The 26,084-nt window shown below is 39.0% G+C and overlaps 1 protein-coding gene across 2 annotated transcripts in view; it reads left to right on the forward strand.

The window, feature by feature from the left end:
* Positions 1–26,084, forward strand: part of SETBP1 (SET binding protein 1) — a 264,102-nt gene that overhangs the window by 186,505 nt on the left and 51,513 nt on the right. The window lies entirely within an intron of this gene.

Here is a 26,084-nt window from a genome sequence, read left to right on the forward strand (position 1 = left end):
GAAGAGACTGGTGTCGTGGAAACAATAAACCCTAATTGTCTCTGAAGAGTTTGAGGATGTGTAACTTGGAAATATAAGCTGGGTTTATAGGGAAGGAGGAAACTCTTATGGATACTTCAGGCATCTGTTCCTCTCCCACAGAGTTGGGAAGGGGGAAAGGAGTCTGAATCTTGCCTGAAAGACTGAATTGTACTTTGCAATAGGGAACTGCCTTCATGATGACACAGATGCAGGTGTTTTGTTGCAGTATAAATGAATTTAGCTTGGGAGCAAGCCCAGTGCTCCTGCACCACCATATATTTATCACAAAGTAGATTTCATACTTGTTTCTGGGAAAAGGGTGAGCTTTATTGAACCAACCAGCAGTAGATGAGATTCCGATTTGCTAGAAAAGAGCTTCAAATAAACATAATTTAGCCTCCAAAACCAAAGAGGAGAATCAGCTGAGAATGGAAAGGGGGCAGAGAACGTGTATAACCTGCCAATGTGAGCCTCTTGAGTTTTTTATTGACTAGTATCTGATTGAGATCCAAAAACTGCTCATACTTAAGCCACTTAGACTTTTCCATTTCCTACTCTGAAACCAAGATCCAGGCTATTATGATGAAAAGCAGTGTGAAATGGGAGCTCATCCCATGAAAACTCTCCCAACCACTGTATCAAACAATATCAGACTGGTCGTGACACACAGAAATGAGAAACTCGAAAATGTTGAAAAGAGACTGAAAACAGTCTCAAGTTATATGCCTGTCAGAGAACAAAACCATTCTCCAGCAAGCATTCTGAAAGCTATTGCAGTAAGGAAGCTGTGTTTCAGCAAACAAAAGTCTTCCGAATTTTTGATGAGGTTATTTCTATTGTCTGTTTAAAGCTATTGATTTCGCTGTTTGATAACAGTTGGATTTTTAGCCTCTGCCTTCTGAACAGAAGATGTTTGCTAAGCCTGTTTTTCCAGTTTAATTTATTTCACTCTGGCACAGAAAACTGACAAGAAAAAATTAGCACTGGTGAACCCAAATGAGTTTTCAAAGTAGGGATGTGATCCCTACCAGGCTGATTTGGAAGAAGGGTTTGCTAAGAAAAAATCAATTTCCTGTCATTTTCCGTCTGTTTATTTAACCATGAAAATGAAAACATAAGATGGAGGTCTTGCAATAGGATCTAGGATCTTCATCAGATTTTCTGTTTAAACTTTTTAAACTGGTTCTCATTTATACTAAAATTATTAATTTTATTTATTTTTACTTTTCATGATTACAACTGCATATCATTCCCTATGACCTAATCCATCAAGTCATAGATTATGAACTGGTTTCTTCATTGTTAAGCTATTATTTAGATGGAAAAATCATCAGCAGTTAGCTAAGCAAAGCCAAGTAACCAGAGCCATACCTTGCACTGCTAGGAAAAATGCTAAAACTAAGCATCTCTGCCAAGAAAGACCTGAAGCCAAGACTGCTCATTAAAACGTAGGAACATCTGTCTGCTTTTGACTGTCTAAGATCTCAGTGCAGCTTTTTTTCCCTCTCTGCCTTTGACCTTCACTGGGATTCCCAACAGAGGTCCATACTTGAGTCTAGCCATAGCTATTAACTGGTTCCCACTAAGGAAGGATTAACCTTTTCCATGATAACCTTGGCATTTTTTCTCCTAATTCACCTTGCTTTTCCCTGAGGTGGCTAAACAGTGATTGACTAATCATAAAAGGTAAAACTAGGAAGGGTAGGGGAGAAATCCTATAAGAACATGCATCCCTGTCCCAGAAGGCAGTTTGTTAGTCAGATAGTTCTTGCTATTCAGGATTTGTCATCTTTTGCTGTACAAAATAATACAAAACAGAGATAAGAAGAGACATCTTGAATATTCAGATGAAAGCTGAAAATAGATTTACATCATGATTTCAGTGTTATATTCACTACATGGGCATTTTGGCATGCTCAGTAATGACATTTGCAACTTCATAGTATGTTACTGGAGATGAAATATGGAGGAAAATCTACCCATAATCTGTTGAGATATCTATGATAAGAGTGATGATAGAACTAGTTAGTGCTCCTCAGCATTCAAGCACAGTAATTAGCTTCAGTGCAGTGTGCTGGAGCAGGTACCATTTTACTGCTGTTATTTTTATTATTATTGTGTTTTCTAATAACACCTAGCTACTTCTGAAAGATTGGTGTCCCTGTTGCTATTCACTGGTAGTGTATATAGCAGAAAACTATCCTGACAGATAACCTGAAAGCTTATGTATAACTTTACAATTTAGAAAGATCAGAAACTCCAGAGAAAAGTTGTTACACCTTTCTGGAGGAGCTGGAAATCTCTACCAGAATGAAGGGATAGAGTGCCACCTTTCTTGGCCACAGCAAGCATCCGTGATCTGCACTGCACCAGCCTGGACTGTCACTGGGCATTCAGTGATGTGGACCTTGTGAGTTCTGGCAGTGACATAGCAGAAAGTGATTCAGATCCTGCATTACCTATTCAGTCACCAAGGAACAACCTAAAGAGGGTTTTGTTGCTAAAGAGGGTTTTGTTTGCTCTCTACTTGTTGCTAAAGCTCCTGGTGAGGGACCCAAGGAAAGACCACATATTGATGACACAGCTGGGCTGGGAAGGCAGAGCATAGCTGTGTCTAAAAGAGGTCCTTGTAGCAAACTCCTCATTGCCTAGTCTCATCAGCTTGCTTCATTTTCATACGTAGTGCAGAGAAAGAGACTTGCAATGCAGATGCAAAGTCCTGATGTCATAAACTGTGTCTTGAAAAGAATAGGGAGTTCTTCTTTTTGATTTCCATAGGTTGAAAATATGAGGAAAAGCGCATATAACACTAAATATTGCATAGGCAGATTTGCCATCTTATCTATACAGACTGTCTGTTTATTTCCTAGTTAACAATCGTGACAGGACAGGATGTGACTGAAGCACAGGACAAAAGCCACTATACATAGGAATATATTTCTTCTTTTTTTTTTTTTTTTTAGTGAGTCTAATAGATATCTTTGCTACGTTATGCTCAGACTTTTTCTGCCTTTTATTTTCTTTTTAAGCTGATGATTATACCAGCAAAGATTGTCTTGCTTGCATAGTAGACATCATGACTGAAAAATCAGCAAATAAGTAGATGAGTTTCATCAGATGTAGCACAGACACTATTCACAGTGAATTTACAGGAATGTTAGGTTAATTATATGTAGTTATTAGGAAGGTAGTAATCATCAGTTTCTGAATGATGGATAGTTAGCATGGCAAACATATTTTACAAATTGATGCTTAACTCACCTACAATCACCCCCACCTGTTCTACTCCCAAGGTCTAACGTGCTACAAGCTGAGTTTCTTCAAATTTGAGGTTTCCTCAGCAGCAATTATGTATGTTGCTGGCTTAACTCTGAAGGAATTTCACCACCTTCACCAGCTATAGCTGAAGGGTGGGTATTGAACAGTGAATAGGCTTTGGCCCTATGATTTGCTGGGGAGAGGAGGGATGGTGCTATGTGTACTTATGTACATGTATGTTAAATACATGCTGCACTTGCTTACAGTTCTTTTTACTATCTTTATCTTAAAATTGCCCTTGTTCTTGTTAAAAAGCCTTACTTTGGATGACTAGATCTTCCAAAGGGATAGTAGGTGTTTTACTGGGACAAGGGAGAAATGACAGTCAAGCAAACGAACAGTATTTGTCTAGTGTCATTACAAACACGTAAGTAACCATGCTCTACTGATGAGTGCCATTTAGGTGGATGAGATTTCTTCTCTGTCAAAACTCCTTTTTATGGCCCAGTTTTCTGCTAGAAAGGGGAATTTCCATTTCCACACAGCACAGAAAAAATCTCTGCCCATCCTCTCCCAAAAGTCAAATGTATTATTGTGAATTAGAACAGGACTTGCTATGAGCAAAAACAAACGGTGAAATATTGGCAAAGCCACCATGAGGAACTCTGTTGTTTTCAGAGAAACAGCATACACTTTTCTAAACCATTATCATGAAGCCTAATCAGCCAAAGTTTTACTATTCTTCATTAGTGAGTAAACTTATTTCTCCTTCTGCATGTATGTAGAAGACCCAGTCAACTGCCTTATTAATCAAACTTTGATGATTTTTCCATAATAATTTGCATGACTAATATTTTTATGTTGCTAGATTTACAGGGTTGATTCATTATTCTCTAGTAAATATGTTACCTTAAGAATAGTGTAAACACTGGCTCAATACCATATTTGATGAAAATTTTCTTATTTGATTAGCTTAGAGATGTGATATCAATGTCTATAGTATAGACTGTACATTGCTTAGTTCTTCTGAATATGGGCATGGATTTGCATATACATCTTGGAACAAGGAAGAAGAAGGGTCAAATAAGAGAATGAAAAAAATCCTTCTAATACCAATTTGAAGTCACCTTGCTCTCTTTAGTTACAACGTTTGACTCAATGGGATATGAGTGTCATATTGCAGCATGTGCACAGATGGAGATCTAGGTTGATGTGTGGACTGGGGTTTGGAGATCCACCTCATTGTAATTTTCTCATGTGACTCCAGAAAATGTCTGAACAGGATAAACAACGTAGTCTGTTTGGGAAAGGGGAGTAAAAGCTGTTTCCTGTTGTAGAGAGCCACGTTGAGGTCAAACACAAACTGCTGCCCAGCAAGTGTGATGTGGGAGAAGTAGCAGTACTTGAAGTGGATGGGAGAAGATCCAGTCATGAGTGTCACTTGCCCAGGACGTATAGAGCATTAGTCATGCTCTCTTTTCCCAGCTCTGGCTCTGTCATGGTATCCTCTGACACTCTATGCTCCTACATAGCTTCAAGCAGCTGCAACTGTTTTTCAGCTCCAATGTCAGTGGGGGGGTTGTCCTCCCTGCTGTGTCCTGTGCTGAGAGACAGGCACCGTACAGTTAGTTATAGTGTGAGTGTTTATGCCATCTGGCCCATAAAACTCAGCATCAGATCTTTGCAAAATCCCATTATTTGTAAATACAATTGCATTCGTAAAAGCATTAGTTTGGGCCCCTGGGTGCCTATATATACAACCAAGACTACTGAAATGACCTCTAAAAATGCCTCAGGATAAATGTGCTTCTTGATTTCCACTAAGTCTTCTGCCAGTCTTGGGAAGAGAAGCCAAACTGGTGTAGCTGTTGCTCCATCCTGTCCATGGTAATTCCTAGAGGAATGGACTGTTGAGGGAAGGCAAGACTGATGGGGAGAACAAGTCAAAGATTTCCTTTAAAGTATTTTGACAGGAAATTTGAAATACCATGGGTTTTGTTGTTTAATGATGTGATTCGTTTATTGTGTTGTCTCCATTATTTGCACCAACCAAGGAGAGAAGAAACGAGAGAGAAGCTGGTGTGGAAGAGGGAGCTGGAGTATTTACCACACAACCAATATTTTATTTCCTGTCTTAATGGTTGTATGTTTATTGCACTGCCTGAGGCTCAGTACAAAGTCTTTTGGACTAGTGATGAATTAATCAGATTAAACACTGTGACCCCTTTGCTTTCTGGGAGTGTTACAAGCCTCCCAGCACCCTGCCTAATTTCTGCCTCTTACTTTGCTCTCTGTCCAACAGTCAAGCGATTCTTCCTTCACAACTTGGCAGCTCCCAGCTGTTTATCTTCACTCTTTCTGGCCAATGCCAGAATGTCTTGTTTGAAGTTTTTATTTAGACCACTGCTGGTTTATAGAATTGTGCAGATTCCACATTGGGTGTGCAGCAGCTTCACGTCAGACACAATTGGCTTCTGCTGGGCTCTTGGCTTTAAAAGGCAATAAGGAATCACAGCCTGATTCTCTTCTCAGTCCCACATAAATCAAGCGCCTCTCCATTGAAGTCAGCAAAGTTGACTTCAACCTTAAAGGTGAGACATTTTGGTTGAGGTGAAATGAGGGTGTGGGGCTGGGAAGTGGCTGTTAGTGGACAGAACCCATGCAACAGACCTCTGCCTGCCCAGTGCCTAAAGAACTGCTGAGGCCGACCTGAGTTCAATATTTCTAGGGAAGATTTCATTAGCTTGAAGGGAAATAACATGTTAGGGTTTCAAAAGTGGACAAGTTGCATTAAGAAGACTAGAAAGAAAAATGTGTTATAGCTCCAGACTGAACTTGATATAAGAGCATATTGTTTCTTGCTTGAAGACACTGATAAGCCAAGTACAAGACAAGAGGTCTGGTCAGATGCAAGGAAGAAATGAAATGAAGCAATAGCTGGATTTTCATTGTTAACCTGCCTGTCACTGGGATTCAAATCTGGGTGCAGGCAGAGCTGAGCTCTAGACATCTGCTAGTGAGTTGGATCACAATGCATTCAGGGCTACTTGTATCCCATCCAACTCTATTGCAAATGTTAGAACTGGGCTCTCTGACCTCCTGAGCATACTCTACTCTGGCTTTTCTATTCCCAGTGCACCCAAGAGCATTATGTTAATGTGCTACAGCAAAGGAAAGCCAAAAGAACATTGTTCTAATTGCCTCCACCTACTAGTTTGTAGTAATGACACTGAACATGAAAATGAGTAAGAACACCATTTTAAGTTTCACGAAGAAGAACGTACAAATAAATCCCCTATACAAATGAATCCCCTATAGGTCAAGGGCTGAGAATAGGGCTGAGAAAGGAAAATTTTGGCTGTCCATGGAGTTTTGAAGATGAAAGGACTCGTAAGAGGGATGTGCAGTGATCTTTCATTGAAAACATGCTCATGAGTAGGACCATCCCATGGCCTTTTGCAGTAGCAGTATGCTTGTATGAACTTTTCCTGTGGATGTTTCCTGTTTCCTGTGGAAACAGTGTGGATTGCAGAAGACTTCAAAAGTGTGTGCAGTGTAGAGTTAAATGTCAAGCAAGGGCAGGACTGGACGGCTTGGAGGGTTTTGCTAATGAGCTATCAAGATGTGGGTCACTGGTTGAAATTTAATCTGTAAGAACAGTGACAGAAAATCAAACAAAAGTGTTGACGTCAGAGTGATGTTGCAGCATCAGTGAAAGTGTTGCTGGGGCCTTGTGCAACACAGATTGGCAACTTAAATAAACTGGGAGCAATCTGTGGAGAATTTTCTGAGCTGATACCAACTACAAGCTATATTGCATCCAAATTGTATCATATCTATGAGTAACTTGCTGGACTTACTGCAGCTGTTTGTGACACCGACATAACTGATTACAGAATTTGATCCAAATATGGTGTTATATAACAGAGTACTGGAGACATCTAGGTAAACTTTGCTTAGTGGTCTCACAGTGTATAAATCAGCAGTGCACTGAGGAGATGTCCACAGTAATGTGCAGTTCTACCACATAGAGATATTTGCCATCAGATCCCATTCTGGGGCCAGCAGTGATGGAAATATTTTTACATACCTGGCCTGCTTGGCATTCTCACTAAAATGAGTTGGTTATTTCACCATTGCTTTCTCAGGGGTGAGGAGAGGCCATGTTACCATGTCATTTATTTTTTTCATGGCTATCAGTAATGGTAGCAGTATTGCACACAAAGGTAAGCACATTGGGCCAGTAGGGCTTGTACTGATGCTCCTCATTTCAGGAAAAAGAGACACTAATCATCCATGCTGTCAACTGAACCATGCTCTTAACTTAAATTAACTCTCTGCTTTCGCTTACTCTGGCTTCTACCCCACTTATGTGTCTGTTGCCCATTTCACTGATTTTTTGGGATCCATTTGGTGGTCCTTCCAAAGCAGCAAGTCTGTGGATTAAAAGATCTCTCCAGATGGAACAGAACTGCCATTTCAGCTCTATGCCTTTGGCCTTCCTTGCCTCAAGTGTAGGCAGAGAAAGGAGCAACAGTCAGCATTGTTTTCTGTGCCAGCTATGATTAGTTGGCATAAGATCACTTGAATAAGTTGACACAGACTTTGAGTTGCTTGGTTCGCTTTAAAAAGAAAAGAAAAATTCCCAAGCCTACTCCAGGATCTCTTTGCTGCCTGAAGTTCATTCTTCACCACTAAAGACTTGGGCTTCTCCCAGGACTGGGACGTGCTCAGTTGCAGAATATTTGTCATTCTGATATTTATTTATTTGCTATTAGAAAAAAAATGAAATCTGGGAGAGCAAGAAATTTTAAAAAATAGTTAAACTCCAAATTCATGCAGATTTCCTGTTTTGCTTCATAACAAAACCTCAAAACCACTTTGAACAAGTTTCCTACCTCAGCCGAGGGTGGAGTTGTGTACGCCCCACACGTGGCCTCAAGAAGTGCACCCAAGGACAATAGCACATCTCCTTTGGCACAAAAGGGCCAAAGTTACTGCTAGTAAGGCGGTCAATACGTGCGCCTGTGCATGACTGCCCAAAAGCACTTCTGAGTCAGCCAAGTACATTGGAAAACTTTAACTTTACTATTTTCAGCAGAACAAACTGAGCAGTGGAGATGTGGCAGAAAAGAAACTGGAGGCATTTTATAATAGATACCTCTCTGAGATGCTAGGCAGATATTGGCTGACACTATGCTGGACAGTCTTTTGTAATTTTATTGATTTGATCTGATGAGACAGCTTCTTGGTAAATAAGAAGAGCAGAGAAATCTATTGCACTAAAATTAATGGTTGTCGCCTGATCTGTTAAATGGATTCACTGCAATCTGAAGCAATGCATGCATTTTGCAAAACCAGCATTCTTCAGCTCCTACAGTGCATCATGACATTACTTTAGGCAGTAAGGAAGATTGTATGTGTGATATGGTGTGCTGCGGTAGATAGTAAAGTAGCTAGATGCTTGTGAACTCTGGATAGAGTTATGGCATTTGGGTGTGTAATGCTAAGTAACAATAAGCAGTGCTTAACATTTCCTCCCACACTAGAAGCATACCCATTAAAAGTTTAGCCAAGTCAGCTCTGCAAGTTCTTGCAAAAAAGGGCAACTACTAAAACACTAATAGGAGCTACTCTTATGTGGGTAGAGCAGGATGCATTAACCCAAATTCTTCTATACTGCTACTCGGGAAAGAGTCTTGCTGAGATTAAAGAAACCCCTTGAAGGTAAAAATGATAATAAATCAGGCTCAAACCCAGATTAAGGACTTCTGAGTTTTTTTCTTGATTCTGCTTCTGAGATGCTGCCTAGTCTGAACAAGTCAGTGAGTGTGATTTAAACCATACATGAGTCAACTGAAGTCCCCACATGAGTGAATTGGATGTATCTAAGTCCCAGGGAATGGCTCCATCCTTTTCATCTGAAGTAGCACTTACCTCCCAGAGAAACCAAGCAAGTATATGAATCTGTACAGTGCATATTAGACTTAAGAGTAACTTCAGAACATAAGCATATGGTTTCATATGTGCTCAATGGTTGAAAGCTTAAAGCAGCTAGGTGTGTAGCACCTATCAGATGCTAATGTTTCTTGCGCTGCTGGAAAATGACAACTTCACAGTCTGATCAAAACCACTTTTTTTAGTTGGTATTGAGCTAGCATGAAACACTTCAACAAGTGAAAATCAGGGCATATTTTTACATATTTTTGGTTTTGTTGGCCAAATCAAGAAGAGAGACTTTATCTCTGGACTGCTTGTTACAGGCTTGTGTTCACACAGCTGTGATCTGTCAGTGTCTCGTGTAGATAGACCAATGTATGCTGTGCAGTGCTTGATCTTCATCTCCACTAGGCAGTGTCTGCTTGCAATTATGTATAGAACGGCCTGGGTTGAAAAGGACCTCAAGGATCACCTACTTTCAACGCCCCTGTGGGCAGGGTCACCAACCACTATAGTGCAGGCTGCACAGGGCTACATCCAACCTTGCCTTGAATGTCTCCAAGGGTGGAGCATATTTATATACTTATATGTATATTTCCTAAATGTGCTGTCAGAACAGGGGCTCTTCTACAGCTACCTGTCTCCTCTGTGCTCTGGGAAGTGACTAGAGGAATACTGAGAGTTTGGAGACTTCAGGCTAGTGTTGCAAGATTGCACAGGGTAAAGAGGCAAAATTGTGTGGTGCATATCCATTCTGTGACTGGAAAGGAGCCTGGAGCATGGTACCCTCATGGCCCAGCTTTTCTCTTGAAAGAACAAATGACTCTGTAATGTCCGTAGCTAACAAGTGCAGAGTGTGGAGGATCTGGATACCAGGACGTAGGAGAGAGACATAGAAAGACTGTGGTAGTGTGTAAGCATGTGGGCACTCCTAACTGCCAGGTTAGCCTTGAACACAAGGGACCACCTGTGTTCCCTGGTCTGTTTTCATCCTTTTCCATAACAGAATTCTAAAATAGAAAGCTGATAATCGAAAAGCCTCCCCTTCCATTGGGATGATGCAATCTAGTGTTTGTACATTAAGTTTCTGGTTGTTGAGAAGTCAGGCTTCAGTAGGAGTCAGCACTGCTTCCCAGTCTCACTAATAGGCTGGTATCGCCCCCAGGAAGTAGGAATACTGGGGTCAGATTGTTTGGGCTGGACAGCCTACTTCTCATTTTCTAGTTTCTGTATTATTTCTTAAACCATGAATATTTTGTGTTTCCTCTTCCCACTTATCCCACAACACAGGTGCTTGCCCTTCAGAAGGGAATTTGCATTTGGAATCCCATGTAGACAGGCAAGCACTTACCTGGCCACAGTCCTAAGAATAATATTTCCCAGTGCCTACAGCTGGGTAGCTGTGTCAACCTTACTAGACCATCCCAACCATCCCATGGACGCAACACAGCTCACCATTCTGCCAATAGAGGAACATGTGAACTTTGCTGCTTCAGAGGCATGTGCCTGCATTGCTTATGTAGTTTGCGTAGGCACATGAATTAAGCGATCTGAATCATTCTGCTGGAACCAAGCACCTATTCTTCTACAGATGTTGCAACATATAAATTGAGTGCCTAAAGCAAGCACTCTCAATCTAGCCTCCAGGACCTCTATGTTTTCCTATATATATAGTGGTATAATAGTCCATGCCTAACTCAAAGGGCTGTTGCAAGATTTTAATTAATTAATACTGGCAAGGCTTTGAAATGATGGAAGTGAAATGAGATCTATAAATGAAGAGTATTATTATGACTACATGGCACTTCTGCTTCACTTTCTCACCATACCTGGGTAGAGAGCCATGCAGATACATTCTCTGATGTATTGTGAATTACAAAGAAGCCTACTTAAAATGTGGACAGTACTGGTGTATTTACAGTGGTTTAAATGTTCTGTGGAAGAGACATTGCTTCTCACTCCAATCGTGCAGCTCTATGTATTTATTTATTTGTTTATTTTTAAACTTGTTTCCCAGTGTTAACCCATCTATTTCTGGATCCACAGTTTGTGCTCAGTGTTAAAGAGAGACGTGCCAGAAGGTAGTTGGAAGTGTGAGAGTCCTACTAGGATTTGCAGAAGACCTAATTACTCCCCAGTGATGATTCTGGCTAGCACTGGTGCTCATTCTGAGCACTGTGGTCCCTCAAGTAGCTTTTGGTCTTCCATTTTGCTAGCGTGATTGATGTTAATTATAGTCATGAAGTTTCAGTGGTGGGCGAGATTCCCAAGAGAAGCTAGTATTCCTGAAGTCCTTCTGTGTGCCTAGCATCAGATTAGCATACAAAACTCTTTGGACCAAGTCCCTTGGTAGGTCACACCATTTCATCAAATTACAAAACAGCTCATTTGATTGCAAGTTGGATTTAATTTTCTCTATATAAATTCTTAATGAATAATGCTGTAATCTTACTCACTAAGCACTTTGCATTCACTTGCAGGTGAAACACAGGTGGATGTTACAGGGCTAAGTCAGGAGAAAGGGGAAACATTTCCCACCAAGTAAGATGAAATTGGGTGATATCTCTAAATACTTGGGAGATACTGCTGTTCAACTATCCATCAGAGAATAGTCTCAGGGGGAGGAGGCTGTATGTTCATACATGTGGCTTGTGTGGTCTTGTCATCAGGTCTTCTGGACAAGGGGAAGCTTTTTTTTATACTTGACCATATAGCATAGTACTGTCAACTGATATTGCTCCTGACATTGTACAAGAGGGATCTTGCCTTGCCATCTGGCCCTCACTGCATTATTCTTATAGTTTTTGGTCCACTAAACTGGATCAAACTAATGACCCTTGGCTATGGACCTAAGAACACTAATTTTTCCAAGCCATTGATGTAACTAGAAAACATCGTAATTTCTGTTACTATCAACCTTATACCCTCATAAAAGGTAGGCTTTACTGTTTCTCCCAAGAATAATTGGTAACTGGGGAATAGAAGATGCTTTGAAAGCCAAGTAAAAATTTACCAATGTAATCTGTATGGTATCTCATCTAAACTAGGCTTTTTGAGTCAAGATCAGACAGAAGTGAGTCTCCCAAGATTGTTTCTCTCAATAAGAGTTGACAAGACAGTGGAATTTGTGTTCTCTTCATGTAAGTTATTGGGTGTTAAATACTTTACCTAACTTGTACATGGTTCTTCTCAGCAGTAAATCTCAGACTGATTTTACAAGAGAGGTCAATAACTTTATCCTCATTTTATGGGCAGATAAACAAAGGTGCGGGAAGGTCTAATGCCAGAAGGTCAGTGTCAAAGCATGAAGCAGCCAATTGCAACAGATTTTAATGCATCATCGTGCACAAGTGTCAGTAATTCTTACTGCAGTGTCATCCACAAAGTTATACAGAGTTACCAAAGACAGAAATAGAGCAGTCCTGACCTTTTCTCTGCAGACAGGGATTGTCTCTCCAGAGACTTTTTCCCCTGCACTGGTAAATGACTAAAGAAGAGCAGGTGCCATTTCTCCCCCTCAGTGATCATGCCCAGGGGCAATAGAAGTCATTTTTAGGATATGATTTCCCTAGTATTTACATCGAACTAGTAGCAGTGCTTATTTTAACTCAACTGTCAAGCCACTTTATTTTTAATATTCTGCATAGTATCATTTTTTTAATTCTTACTTTGTTTAAAACAAGCAAAGATATTTGAATGGGAGCATGAAACTTGCTGGAAGAGTTATTGGTGCCCGACAAATATATATTGATAGCCTAAGAAAGCAGTGGTGCTCTCTTTCCCATGACTAGAAGTGCTCCAAATCTCTAAAGCAACCCTAATATTTTACTTTAAAAGACAAAATCACAAGCTGGGTTACCTTTCAGTAAGAACTTTATAGATTTTCCAGCTCTTATGAGGGTTCCTAAGGGAGTCCTAATTCATCCAAATGACATTGCTCTCTTGATGACTATGACACTCTTATAAGAAAATTTGCAGTGTAGCATAATCTTAGCTTAAGAGTTCCTAGTAAATAATACAAAATTGAACAGGTCAGAGAAAAATAAGAAAGAAAAAAAAGGAGGAACAAAATGTTTTAAAAAATACTGTTTGGGAAATACACACAAGGAAGAAAATTCCTGCTGCCATGAAGACTACTGATCAGCCACATGTATTTTTGAAAGCATGTGTCAGCCTGGTGTACTACACTTCTATGATTTATTCAATTACCACATTTCATAAGGACATTGGAATTGCTATGTTATATCCATCTCATCTAGTATACCACATGAAGAACATGGAAAAGAAGGCATATTGAAGAAGGTAATGTCACAGTGAGTCTGTGCAAATCCTTCTCCTTCCCTCCTGATTAACAGATTCATTCTGGTCTTTTTATTTTCTTTCCTTTTCTCTCCTGGTGCAGAAGTAAATGTTCTTACACTTCAGAACATTTTTTAACTGTATAATAGTTCAGATAAATCCTGGCACAGGAAGTGAAAGTTGAAATAAGACTAATGCATTAGGAAAAAACAAACAAACAAACAAATATTAAAGATGAAAGCCCTCATGGAAACCAACTTAAGACTAACAGCAATGATTCTTAAAACATGAGGCTCAAGTAGATAGGACTGTGGGCAGGGCTAAGAAAGACTACAGAAAGGATGCATCCTGATCTGTATCAGGTAGAACCTAGAGGAAAGTACCTTCACACTGCCTGAATGTTTCCAGAAGAGATGAATATTAAGTAAAAAAATGTATTAACATGCAACTACCTCTAAGGAGGAGAGGGATGGATGGGCCTGAAAAGCTCTGAAAACTCAAACAAGTTATACAGACTGGAAAATTGTGATTATCATTACAACAGGTACCTGGAATTACCCTAAATGTAGTTTCCTGTCTCCCAAATCTCTTTTCTTGTAGCTAGGATTATAGAACATGCTTAAAAGGCAAGTTTAAAGAAATAGATTTTCCAGATTGTTTATCAAGAAACCCAGAATTGTCTAACAGTGTGCCTTGTATGAGCACTTTTTCAGTAATAAGTGATATTTTTCAGTCTGCAGAATGACATTGTTTCATTCTTTGGGCTTTCTTGCACTTCTTTTTTTTTTTTCCTTTGGCAGCACTCTTTTATTGCACAATGAATTTATTGCACAATGTATTTATGATGTATTTATTTTGACTTTTAATTCGCAGGATTAGAATAGGCCTTTGGTGGCTGGGAGAAGTCAATGACAATGAAAAAGAGCCTTCTCTGGAAAAAAATATTCAAATTTTAACCATAATACCTGGCCAAATTTAGAGTGATTTTTGGGGGATCTATTATGAATATGTCTGTGTGGCACCTACCAGGGACATTCAGGGACATTCTTTTCAGCACTGTGTGAAGACAGGACAAGGGGAAACGGCAAACGGCCAAAAAACTGCAGTACAGGAGGTTCCACACGAATGTGCGCAAGAACTTCTTTACGGTGAGGGTGACGGAGCACTGGCACAGGCTGCACAGGGGGGGTGTGGAGTTTCCTTCTCTGGAGATATTCAAGACCTGCCTGGATGCCTACCTGTGCGACCTGGTGTAGGGAACTTGCTTTGGCAGGGGGGTTGGACTCGATGATCTCTTGAGGTCCCTTCCAACCCCTACAATTCTGTGACTCTGTGATTCATTGAGAGGTTTCTGATGCCTTAGGAGAGCTGGGGAAATTATATTGGAGAATGCTATGACGCAGCATTGTCACAATAAATATAAAGGATCAAATCTTATTAAGTATTTTCATTCTTCACACTTACATAGATCAATACTCTTCTGTTATCTGTGCTACAAAGTGTATCATCAGGCACAAAAGAATGGACTGATAACTCATCATTTACATTGCTTGATTTTCATTTGCAAGCTGATTTTGACTCTGAAGCCATATTGCTTTCTTTTAGTGAGCATTTCTCTTCAAAAATACTTTGGTTTCTACTGAACTGGTAATCTGTTGTGTTTAAAAGGAGAAGAAACCAGGGTATGTCTGCATATAACAACACCATTTTTTATGAGAATTGTTTGATGTCACAAAAACAATGTGTATCCACAGAACTTTACACAACCTAATAAATGATCAGTTGACACTGTGCCTCTAATTGTCCTCAACTGGAAGCAAAATGCTATCTGTGAGCCAAAGCTGATGAACACTGTTGGTTGATTAATTCTCTTAAAAAAAAAAAAAGGAGCCAAGAGAAAGCCACAACAGCTCTGAACTTTTTCAAGGACTGCCTCTGCTTTAGGGGAATTTTGATTTTTCCTGCTGTTTTGTTTGCTTTAAAAAAATGGTGATGTCTAATCTTCAGGAACGTACCTCATCATCCAACCCACAAACTGTTGGCAAAATAATAAACCTACACAGAATGTACTGTTAGATTCTTTTTTTTTTTTAATTTATTTATCATTTTTTTATTTCTTCCTTTCAGAGGTATAAATCACAGCTTTTTGCTTTTGCAAATTTAAGTATAGGCTTTGCACTGGATAGTTGGCACTCTTTCTTCTGGCCAAATGTTCCATGCTGCTTCCAAAGAAACTGTGGACACTGAGTTGGCTATAATTTGTCTTTGAAATCTTTTGCAAAACCTCAATCCTTAGGCCTCCAAGAAAAAAACAAACAAACAAAAAAAATAGTTTATTTAATTAGTTGTAATTTAACTCTTTTTGTGGGCATGTGAAATTGTTGATGTTAAATCTATTTGAGTTTGGGTTTTTTTACTTAGTTTTTGGTTTTTCTATTTCTTCTGCTCTATGTGTGTGACTCTGTCTTGTCATATAGGTCAAAGCAAAACTTTTTATACTTATGCCTATATGAAAATAGGTTAAAAAAGATTACTATAAGTAAAATACTTCTTTTGCTGCTTGTTTGTAAGCTTAAAGTAAACCACACATTTCCAGTTATATTTCCAGAAATCCTGTCAGCTGTGTTTGCCTTTGTGTCTTTATAGTATGATGGTCAGACAATGCTATCATTGCAGCTTTTGCTGCTAAGCTGACTGTTTCCAAGTAATTTAGAAATAGGAATGCACCATCTCCTGCAGTCTCACTCCGTGAAGCACTTGCTGGTGTTATCTGTCAAATATCATCTATAGTTTTGATCATCTAAACATTCAGCAAGAAATAAATGAAAGTTATTAGTGTGTAAAACATTGTAGTTCTTGTGTTAAACTTGGACTTATCCCTCTAGCATCCATGTACTGCTCTCTTCTGCAACACTTCCTTTCTATTGATGTGATGCCATCTTTGGTATTCTAACAAAGGTCTATATAAATGTTTGGAAGCCAGAACAGATGTTTTTGGGCAGCTTTCATACAGTTTGCCAAGTTCAGGCATAAAACAAGATCCTGACCACTTTTGGTTATTATAGATTGTATGAATTTTTTCTAAGGAAGAGTAAGCATGTTGGGTCCAATGACTTCCTGTCTTCTGGCATTCTACCACATACCTTTTTTTTTACTATACCATAATGTTTCTCAAGTTTGCTTTTGTTTCATTCTCATAATTGGCTTTGTATATCCACTGACTGATCTGATTTTCCTATCAAGTCAGGGCTGTTCACTCCAGATTTTCACTGGTGTAACTGAGAGGAAAATTTGGTCCGTATGCTCTGTAATGAGATATATCATCACTGTCAATATTTTTCTTTTTCTCATCACTCCTCTGCCATATGGCAACTTAACAGGAAAGAGCTGAACTGCATATGTTCTTAGTAAGATTTCTTCATTCCCTTGCAAAATCGAGGTTAGTTTTAATACCATTCAGATTTAAAAATGGAGGAAGCCATTAATCCCTTTGCATGGGATATTTGTCTGACTTTGGTCATCCAATTGCTAGGCAGCCAGTTGAAACCAGTCTTCTGGATTCCTATTTTAGTCACACTTGATCCATCACATCGTAAGATAAGAGTCAGGGGATTTTTTTCTTGGTAACATGAGTGCAAAACTCCTATGTACCTGCTGATCTTAATGGTGTTGAATCAATGAATTAAGCTGCAGACTGAGAGGCAATGTCTGTACCAGTGTACTGAATGCAGACAGGACATGATTTTCGTTATCTGTAGATATCGTCTGCCAGGACATCCTGGTCTGTACAGGGTAGACTCTCTTCAAGTAACATGTAAGTGGACATCATGAGCCAGAGACTGTTTACAGCTTGCAAGACAGATATAAGGCTACCCTGTTTTGGCTAGGATGTTTTACCCCAGCAAGACAAGTCATGATGACTACTTCCTTTCAGGGCCAGAAAATAGGTGCTGGCTCATTTTATTTACTGGTGTATATGCAGTCAAAAGATATAAGCAGTGTATAAAGAGAATGAATGGTGAATTTGAGAGTGTTTGCCTGAAAATGGGACTTAGATGAAAGTTGCAACCAGAGAGACAAGGGCTCCTGTTAGTGGTTTTGTTGAAGATGTATTGGTGGGAGACTGATCCCCTGTAAGTGCATGTGGAAAACAGAACTTGTAAAGACTTTCAGGACCCTCTATATGTAAGTGTTTTTCTAAAGCCTCTCATGTTACAGATGCCTCTTGAAGCCATCATTAGGAAAGGAGCTCTGTGGCAAAGCACCTGGGTGTCCTGTAGACAGCAGGTTGGCCATGAGCCAGCAGTGAGCCCTTGTGGCCAAGATGACCAATAATATCTTAAAGTACATAAAAGTGAGCATGGCTAACAGGTTGAGGAAGGTGATCCTCCCCCTCTATTTCATCCTAATGAGCCCACTTGTGGAGTACTGTGCTCAGTTCTGGGTTTCTCAGTTCAAGAAAGGCAGGAAACTTGTAGAGAGAGTCCCACAGAGGGCTGCAAAGAGAGGCATGGAGAAACTCCCTTATGAAGAAAGGTTGAGAGACCTGGGACTATCCAGCCTGAAGAAAAGTGAGAGAGGGTATTAACAATGTTGATAAATATATAAATGGGAAGGAGTCCAGTGGATGGGAAGTTCCATATGAACATGAGGAAACCTTCTTTACTTTGAGGGTGACAAACTACTGGAACACTGTCAGAGCCTGTTATGGAGAGGTTTATGGAGTCTCCTCTGGTGATATTCAAAACCCACCTGGCTCCTTTTCTACTCTAGATAAACTGCTTTATCAGGGCAGATAGATTCAGTGATCTCCAGAAGTTCCTTTGAGTCTCTACAATTATGTCATTCTGTGGAAACAGCCTCTGCCATATCACAGAGTTTCTGCAGAGTTTCAGAGCTCTGTTCACTAGTTTTTATGAGCTGGGAGAAGCCTTCCTTAGAAATAGCTACCCTTCACCACAGTGTGCCCTGGTCCAGTAACAAGCTGTGCAAAGTGTTTCAGCCACTTTTACCAGCATGATGGGGCCCAGGGACCATGGGATAAATTTTGAATGAATAACCCTATTTCTAAGTTGTTTCCAGGGAGTGTGTGGATGTTACAGACATTTAACTGCCAGGTTATTCATTTTTTCTGCACTAATAGTTTCCATGCTAGCTGTCTGACCAGTCTCCCTTATGTGTCGAGTCAATTTTCTTATTAAAAACAAACATAATGAATGTTATGTATGAACCTAGAAAGCTCCTCATCTCCCAGATTGGATTGTGGTGCCAAGTGTCTGGTTGGCATCATCTCTGGTAGTATGCAAACAACATCTGCATGAGCATGTTGGTAGCTGCCATGATTTGCTAAACAGCACTGATTACAGCTGTTTGCTAGAGGGGGACTTTGCAGTGTGTGGAATGGACAGAGATACCATACCTTCCCTGGGAAAGGGCAGGGGCATATCATTTGTAGGAATGACTGGAGATATATCTGTCCCCTCCAGGCTTCCTCTAATTCTTGATGTGATTGACTGTGCATCTCCACCAAAAGAATCACTGCTGAGATGAATTCAGAAAAATGAGTGCTTGGGAGCAGCTGATCAACCATAGCAGCTGCCTCTAAAGTCAGTCTGGAGAGGTTCTGCATGGTGGAGGGGTGGGAGGATTTGTGAGGATGAGTAAGAGATTCAGATCCCTGACTGACAGCACATCTCACTGCTGCTGGCGTGTTCTCTGTTCATGGAAGAAGGAGCTTGAAGATGCTTCTCCACTATAGGAAGCCTGACATGAAACTGCACAAGGCAGCACAGGAAGCAGGCTAGACTCCACTGCTGTTTGCTTTCAGGAAATATCGTGTCATTGCCCACGAGGAATAACTTGGGTTTCAGAGCAGAAAAAGAGTGTTATATTTTATTTCTTTTACTTTCAGGACAATTGTATTTTACATATGTTGTCAAACAGCTTAGCAGAGGCTAGATCCAATTTTTTCAGTCTATTACACTAGTGCAGTTAATTTTCAATCAATTATTACTTCAATTATCACGTGTTTTTGTAAAAAATCTGAATTTTGGCATTTCTCATGCTTAAGGGTTTCAACACTTTCTTAATTTTTTTTTTCAAAAGCATATTAAATTTTTGTCACAAGCAGAATATGGCAGAGAGTAAGCTACTTCTGGACAGGTATTAGGAATATCCTTGTTTGCTGTGTGTATTAACCTTGGGCTGAGGATAGGCTCTTGTTTGGTATCTGAAACTTTCCAAAGAAAACAGACAGCAACATATAAATAAGTAAACCACACATGCAAAAGTGACACTGAAATATTATGTGCCAGGTCAAATGCTAGTTGGGTTAAGTCAGGTATTTAAAGTAATCCTACTTACCCCCCCCCACAGTCCCCAGCCCTGCCTCCCCCCCCCTTAAATATTGCATCACTTAGGTAAGTTGTGTCAGTTCATTCACTGCCAGGAAAAGCTTGCATTATCCTGAAGGATGAATTCAAGACCTCAGGAAGCTCCCAAGTAAATGGAAAACAGAGACAACAGGCAGTGGCTTAGTGGCTTAAGCCATATGCCTCAGATCTGTCTAGCTGTAGTTTAAAATACCAGCAGGAGCATTACCAAGCTAATGTAGATCTATTGAGTACTTGGCCATTTATTACAGGCAGAGCACATACTTGGAGTTAAATGTTAAGAAATTAGATCCTTTGGACTTTTAATGGCTATTAAAAATGGCAAGGTATTTTCATAAGGGAAGGAGTTTATTAATCTTGTCCCCTTAACTAAATTATTCCTTTCCTTCTGCAAATACACTTTCAGTTCCTTATTGCAAAGAGAAGATAGGAAAGGATGAAAGAATGAAACTTCCTAGTGATGTATTGTATCTTACAAGAGCTTTACTACTGCACAGGGTTGTCTGCAACCAACTCAGCTGTGATTTGTGAGAACAGGGAGAGGAGTTGCAGAGAGACAGTGAAGATGTGTAAGAACAAATATTTGCACTCCTACACTATGTTTTTATTATTAGCCTTAGCCCATAATAAGGAGGGCTGGTCAAAGATCAAAACCTCTGAATTCTAATTCTAAAATAAAAGATAGGCAGAGGTTAAAGGCAGGCACTGGAGTAGGCAGGTAGGAAGAACACTGATCTGACTGAAAGAGCTTGTCACTTCTAGGAAAAAGGAGAGTTTAAAGGAAAATTGGACAGTTAGAGGAAACCTTGTCAACATGCAAAAAATGCCATAAGAAATAGTGTTGAAGTGTTTAATTTGAGAAATATAAAGATAGCTAATGGAAAATAGGGCCTCTAGTCTACCAGGGCCTTGTAGATTAGTCATGGCAGTCACAATTTAGATAGCAAATGAAAAGAGTTATTATGGGATATGTGAGACTTTTGAACATGAAGGGAACAGCCAGGATTCAGCTCCAGTCTGAGTCAAATGTGGACAAGGGATGAGAAAGAAATATGGTAGGAACACAGAAGAAATGCATGATGACAACGAAGATATGGCTGTGATTAGGTCAGCATAGATGCTTCATTTCTTAAGGAATACAGATCATAATTGGGTGCCTGGTAGTATGCATTCACACACAAATCACTTGGCATGATAAAAAGATTGAGTGAAATTCAATCCCTATCCTTAAAATCTGAATATCTCTGTATTATGATTTATTAGTGTTCTGTACTTTCATCTGTCATGGGTAGACCTTCAGCATTTCCAACATCAGTGACTCAGAGCTGCTGATGCTGGAAAGTGGGCACTGGTCCACCTTTGAGTTCTTCAGTATCCTTCTATGAAACACTGGCAAGATTTAGAGATACTAAGTGGCTTTCCCACACCTGGATTATATATAGCAATAGAAGCCAGATCTTCTAGTACATTGTTATTTACCAATCAGCTGATAATATTCTTGTGTCTTTATTTAAATAAGAAGTTATTTTGAAACTGGATAATACTGGAAAAATTTCAAAATCCTTGAAAATAGCCAGTGAGGTTATATTTAGCATATCATACAAGTTTTAATGCATATTCTATTTTAGCTTTTTAATGAGGAGGTTCACCCCAGTAAGAAACTGTTGTCTTTTTCATTCCAGCTCTGACTTGTGGTGAGAAACAATATTTGAGTTCTTAGGTTGAAACAGCTCTGTTTGAAGAAATTACAAAATAGAAGACTAGACTTATCTGTAAGATAAAGACCTTGGAGCATTTTGGGAAGAATGAAAGATCAAAACATCTCAGGTTTCTCACTAGTCCTGAGAGTTGAAAAATAAGCAGAATTAGCTAGGAATCTGGCTGAAGGAAACAATTTCTAAGAAAAAATATCCTTCTAAATACATTGTTCTCTTTTCAGTGTTGTTATTAAGCCAAAAATTCAACTGGTGATGAATAAGTAATAATTTATACTAGTGAAAATCCAAAGAGTTTTGACAAAGATGAAGGAGTGCTTTTATGTTTAAAGTACCATTACCAGCAAAATGCTTCAGAGTATTCTCCAATTTTAATTTCTTCAACAGCATGAAAGACAACAAAGGACAAGTTGAAACTAACTTTTATGGGTTATGAAATGTCAGGTCCTCCTAGCTGATATGAGTGGAGCCTACATGGCTGAAAAGTCTAGGGAAGCAATCTTTTATTCCAGAGACTTCAGACCAAATTCCAATTCCATCCAGCTTGATACTCAGAATTGCAGCATAATGGTTTTTCAGCCCAAAATGTGTAGGTTTGCAATCTTCTTGGAGATATGACCAAAGATTGTAATCAACATGACGTTTTTCTGTCCGTTTGGAGGGAGACAACAAGATTACTGGTATAGATTACATCTGTAACTTCTGGATGGGTTGAATGTGAGATAAATCCCACCTTCCCTAACCTCGTCACTCATCTTCTGCACTGAGCCCCATCCATCTCCATAGCAGTACCATCAGAGGTACCCAGCAGAAATTCATTATAAGCTCAGCAGTCAAAATAGTTCAGAGGGAGCTTCTACCGGTACTAAAACATTATTAGGGAAGTGGACTTTCAATAACCTTTTCAAATTTGATCTTCTTGTCATTCAGCCTCCATTATAACCATGTATTCCTGCTGACTTCCTATTCACTTTCACATCCATAGGGAAGCCCACACTTTGTTTGGACTTCCAATGAGATGACTTTCAAGACTGTTACTGCTTGAGGCCTGGAAGAATTTTCTGAACTAGGTTTAATCATGGTAATGTAGTCTGAGTTTAGATTTATGCTTCTGCATTTGGATATTTCTGTCAACTCTGCTTGTTTTGTAGCATGTCTTCCGCAAGCTAGTATGTTACATGAAGGCAAAGACCATCTCTCTGGAGATGTGGTAGACTGGATAGGTGACATTTTAAAGATGGAGTAGAAGACATTTTTTATAGCAGAATCTTGATAGTTAAAGAGCAAAAATTATTAGTCTTTTGCTCTGGTGTGTCTTACACAAAAAATCAGCTGGTATTTTGTGGTTTAGTTACTCAGCACCTGAGACTGTCAATGTTTCTGAAGGATAACGATGGGAAACTAAGCTTTAAAGAACAAGGGACTAATACTATAGACTAATACTCTAATGCACAAATATGATCTGTCACCATATACCCCCATGGGAGAAGAGGCTCGCAATGTTTTGTTGCTGCAGTGGGAGGAGAAAACATTTCTGTCAGAGGATCAATCCCATCTGCCCTTGATCCTGCATGCTTATACAGCTGGACTTACATGATCTCTACATCCTCCCAAGTGAATTGCAGCCTTGTACTCGCTTTAGCGGCATCTATTACTCCCCACTGTGTATGTACCTACCTGAAAATCCATAACTGGTCTTGCATTGAATCAATGCTCACAGTCAACTTGTATCTAAACAAATTGAATAAAGCTAAGAGCTCTGAAGATCCTCTTATTTATCCCATGACAAGCACAGAGACTCCCAGTTCTTATGCTCATGACACCTTTGTCAATAAAATCTGCAGATTGCACAATATAAAGTTGTTTTATAATTCATCTCTCTGACAATGACTGAACCTCAGAGCAGGAATGCTTTATGTGGTTATCCCAAGAACAGCGCTCAAGCTGAGGCTGCATCAGCAAAGTGCAAAAAATAAATTTTTGTTCCTTTTGAAGAGGCATATTTCAAGCAATTTTTCGATCTAATTAAAAAAATTAAATTTTATTTTAAAGAAGAATTTATATTTGGCTGGCAATTAGATCATAAGTAAGAATCACAGGACTTATTAGATCATATATTCTATTCTCCTTGCACTGCAGGATCATTTTTCAGACTTGAGGTCTAATTGCATTATTTTAAAAGGACAAAACATCAGACCTACAGTAATATAATTGCTGTAGTATTCACCATTCAAAAAATGTTCTCGTACCATACCTGCAAAAGCAACTGCTGTTAGAATAAACTGCAGGTGGAAATGATGGCAACTGAGTATCCATTTAGTTGATTTGAAGATGATGTTAGCTCCTCTCACCTGCCCTAATTTGCATTCATGATTATTTGTGATCACAGATGAGAAGTTTTAACAGACCTGTCCCAAATCTTTAACACAGATGTCATTTATTCTAAATTTTAAGTTATAGATAGAGCTGTTTCAGATTGTTATGTAAATTCTGTTGTAGGTTTTAAGATAGAAAGTGTAAATTTCAAAGCCAAGTAGGACATTCGGGCAGGGTGACTCATTCATTTCAGTGGAAATTTTTATGTTCAAATCCCAGTCCTATGACTTTCGAACAGGAGGATTACATGTCTAAGCAGCAATTTCATATAATTTCACCTAAAAGAAAAGAACAAGTTGAATTCTTAGTATTTTATTAATCTCCCTCAGGAGAATTCAACTGATTCTTTCATTTCTAATCTGAACGTTAATTCTTAGTATAATCAAATAAAAATTGTCTCTTAAAGAGGTGTTTTGAAGACAATACTTGAAGAAGGTAATTGAACAGAGAACTCCGTCTTCAGTTCATTACTTGACTACAGGTCCAGGAAAGTGACAGAACACCTAGGGGGAGCACAAAAAGGGGGAAACTGACATTGATATAATAGCATTGTAGTCTGAAATTCAATAATATTCAGCCAAGAACACTATAAGGTTTTAGAGGCAGTAAACTAACAAGGCAAATAGCATGTCCTTGTTTTAAAGATATGTGAGGAAGGCTTAGAAATGTAAAGTGACTTGACTCTCCTATGACTAGTTAGAAAATGTGGAAAAAAACATATATTAGTTTTCCATTTCTTTAATTTTTAGTGCTTGGCATCTGAGTTGGTTGATGTTCTGAGGCACATAGGATTTTTGGAGCCTGCGTTCAGCAGCAAACCCTGTGGATGTGGTATAAAATATGCAGCAGAGTCCTTCTGCACTGATAGGTTTTGTATGTTGGTGGGACCAGTCTGTGCTTCAAATGTGTCATTATTCTTCATAAAGAAGTTTCACCCTATTGTTGAATCAGTTCATATTGTTAATGCCCTCATCTGCTAACTCAGATGGATATACAGACAGCTGTGAGGAATCTAATTAACATTTGACTACAAAAGAAGAAATCACAATCTACTGTACTATTTAATCTGTCAGAGAAGGTCTAGCTTAGAAATGGATTCAGTATTACTCTGTAGCTTTTCGTCTATTTTAATGTAATAGAATCACAGTTGTTAGAGGTGAAGAAAACCTTTTAATTTATCTTGTCTATCTAGGTTTGCAGCTACTTTTAGCCTTTGGATGACACTGAGTAAAATCTCTTCCTCCTTTATGTTTTTCTCCATCAAACAGCTGCAGATTGTTATCATGTCTGCTTTTAGTCATCACTTACTTGGGTTTATGTAATTTCTGTTGTGGTTACCTGAAGATCAAAACTTCCATCTTTCTCACTGTGTCTTCTCTTTAAACACCTTAGAGTGTTCCACCGTTATCCCAAGAATGATAAAGAGTGCTCTTAACATGAAGAATAAGTACATGTATTCTATATTAAAATCTATACACTATTTAGTTTACAGTGTTTGCAAAGGATCCATTCAAAGTCACTTTATATGTTTTTTGTAAACGAAAAGAAAATTGCATTTCTGTGTGATACTGGTTCCTTAACATATAGAAGATAGGACAAAAGTATTATAAAGCAGAGAGCTGTTTGAAAAGAGTAGCTTTTTCAGATTAATCTGAATCTACAAAATATCTTACTCTAAAAATAGGAGAAAGATTTAATTCAAAATTATTTGGATAGAAGAGAGCAACTGCATTGACAGCAGAATGATATTGTTTTTACAGATGGGCTGGTGAGAATCAAATTGAAGATATTGATCTGTATTTGTGTAGGATCCTTCTAAACAGAAAGCTTTGAGGACTTTGTCATTAGTGACATGGGTCATTTTACCAGTGAGGAAAGGCAGCACACTCTGTTTCTGTCATCCATGTGCTATTGCTAGGACAACAGAATTTCAAAAAAAAAAAAATAATAATGTCAAGAGCCCTTCTGCAGAGATGGGGGTAATCCAATTGAGATATAATTAAAAGCCTTTCTTCTTCCCTCAATTGGCACACACACAAAAGATAACTCTTTCAAGGAAATACATCACTGGGATGGAAAAAAA

Source organism: Cyrtonyx montezumae, unplaced genomic scaffold, assembly GCF_038088225.1.
Source record: "Cyrtonyx montezumae isolate F1298 unplaced genomic scaffold, pur_monq_1.0 scaffold_41, whole genome shotgun sequence".
NCBI lineage: Eukaryota > Metazoa > Chordata > Aves > Galliformes > Odontophoridae > Cyrtonyx > Cyrtonyx montezumae.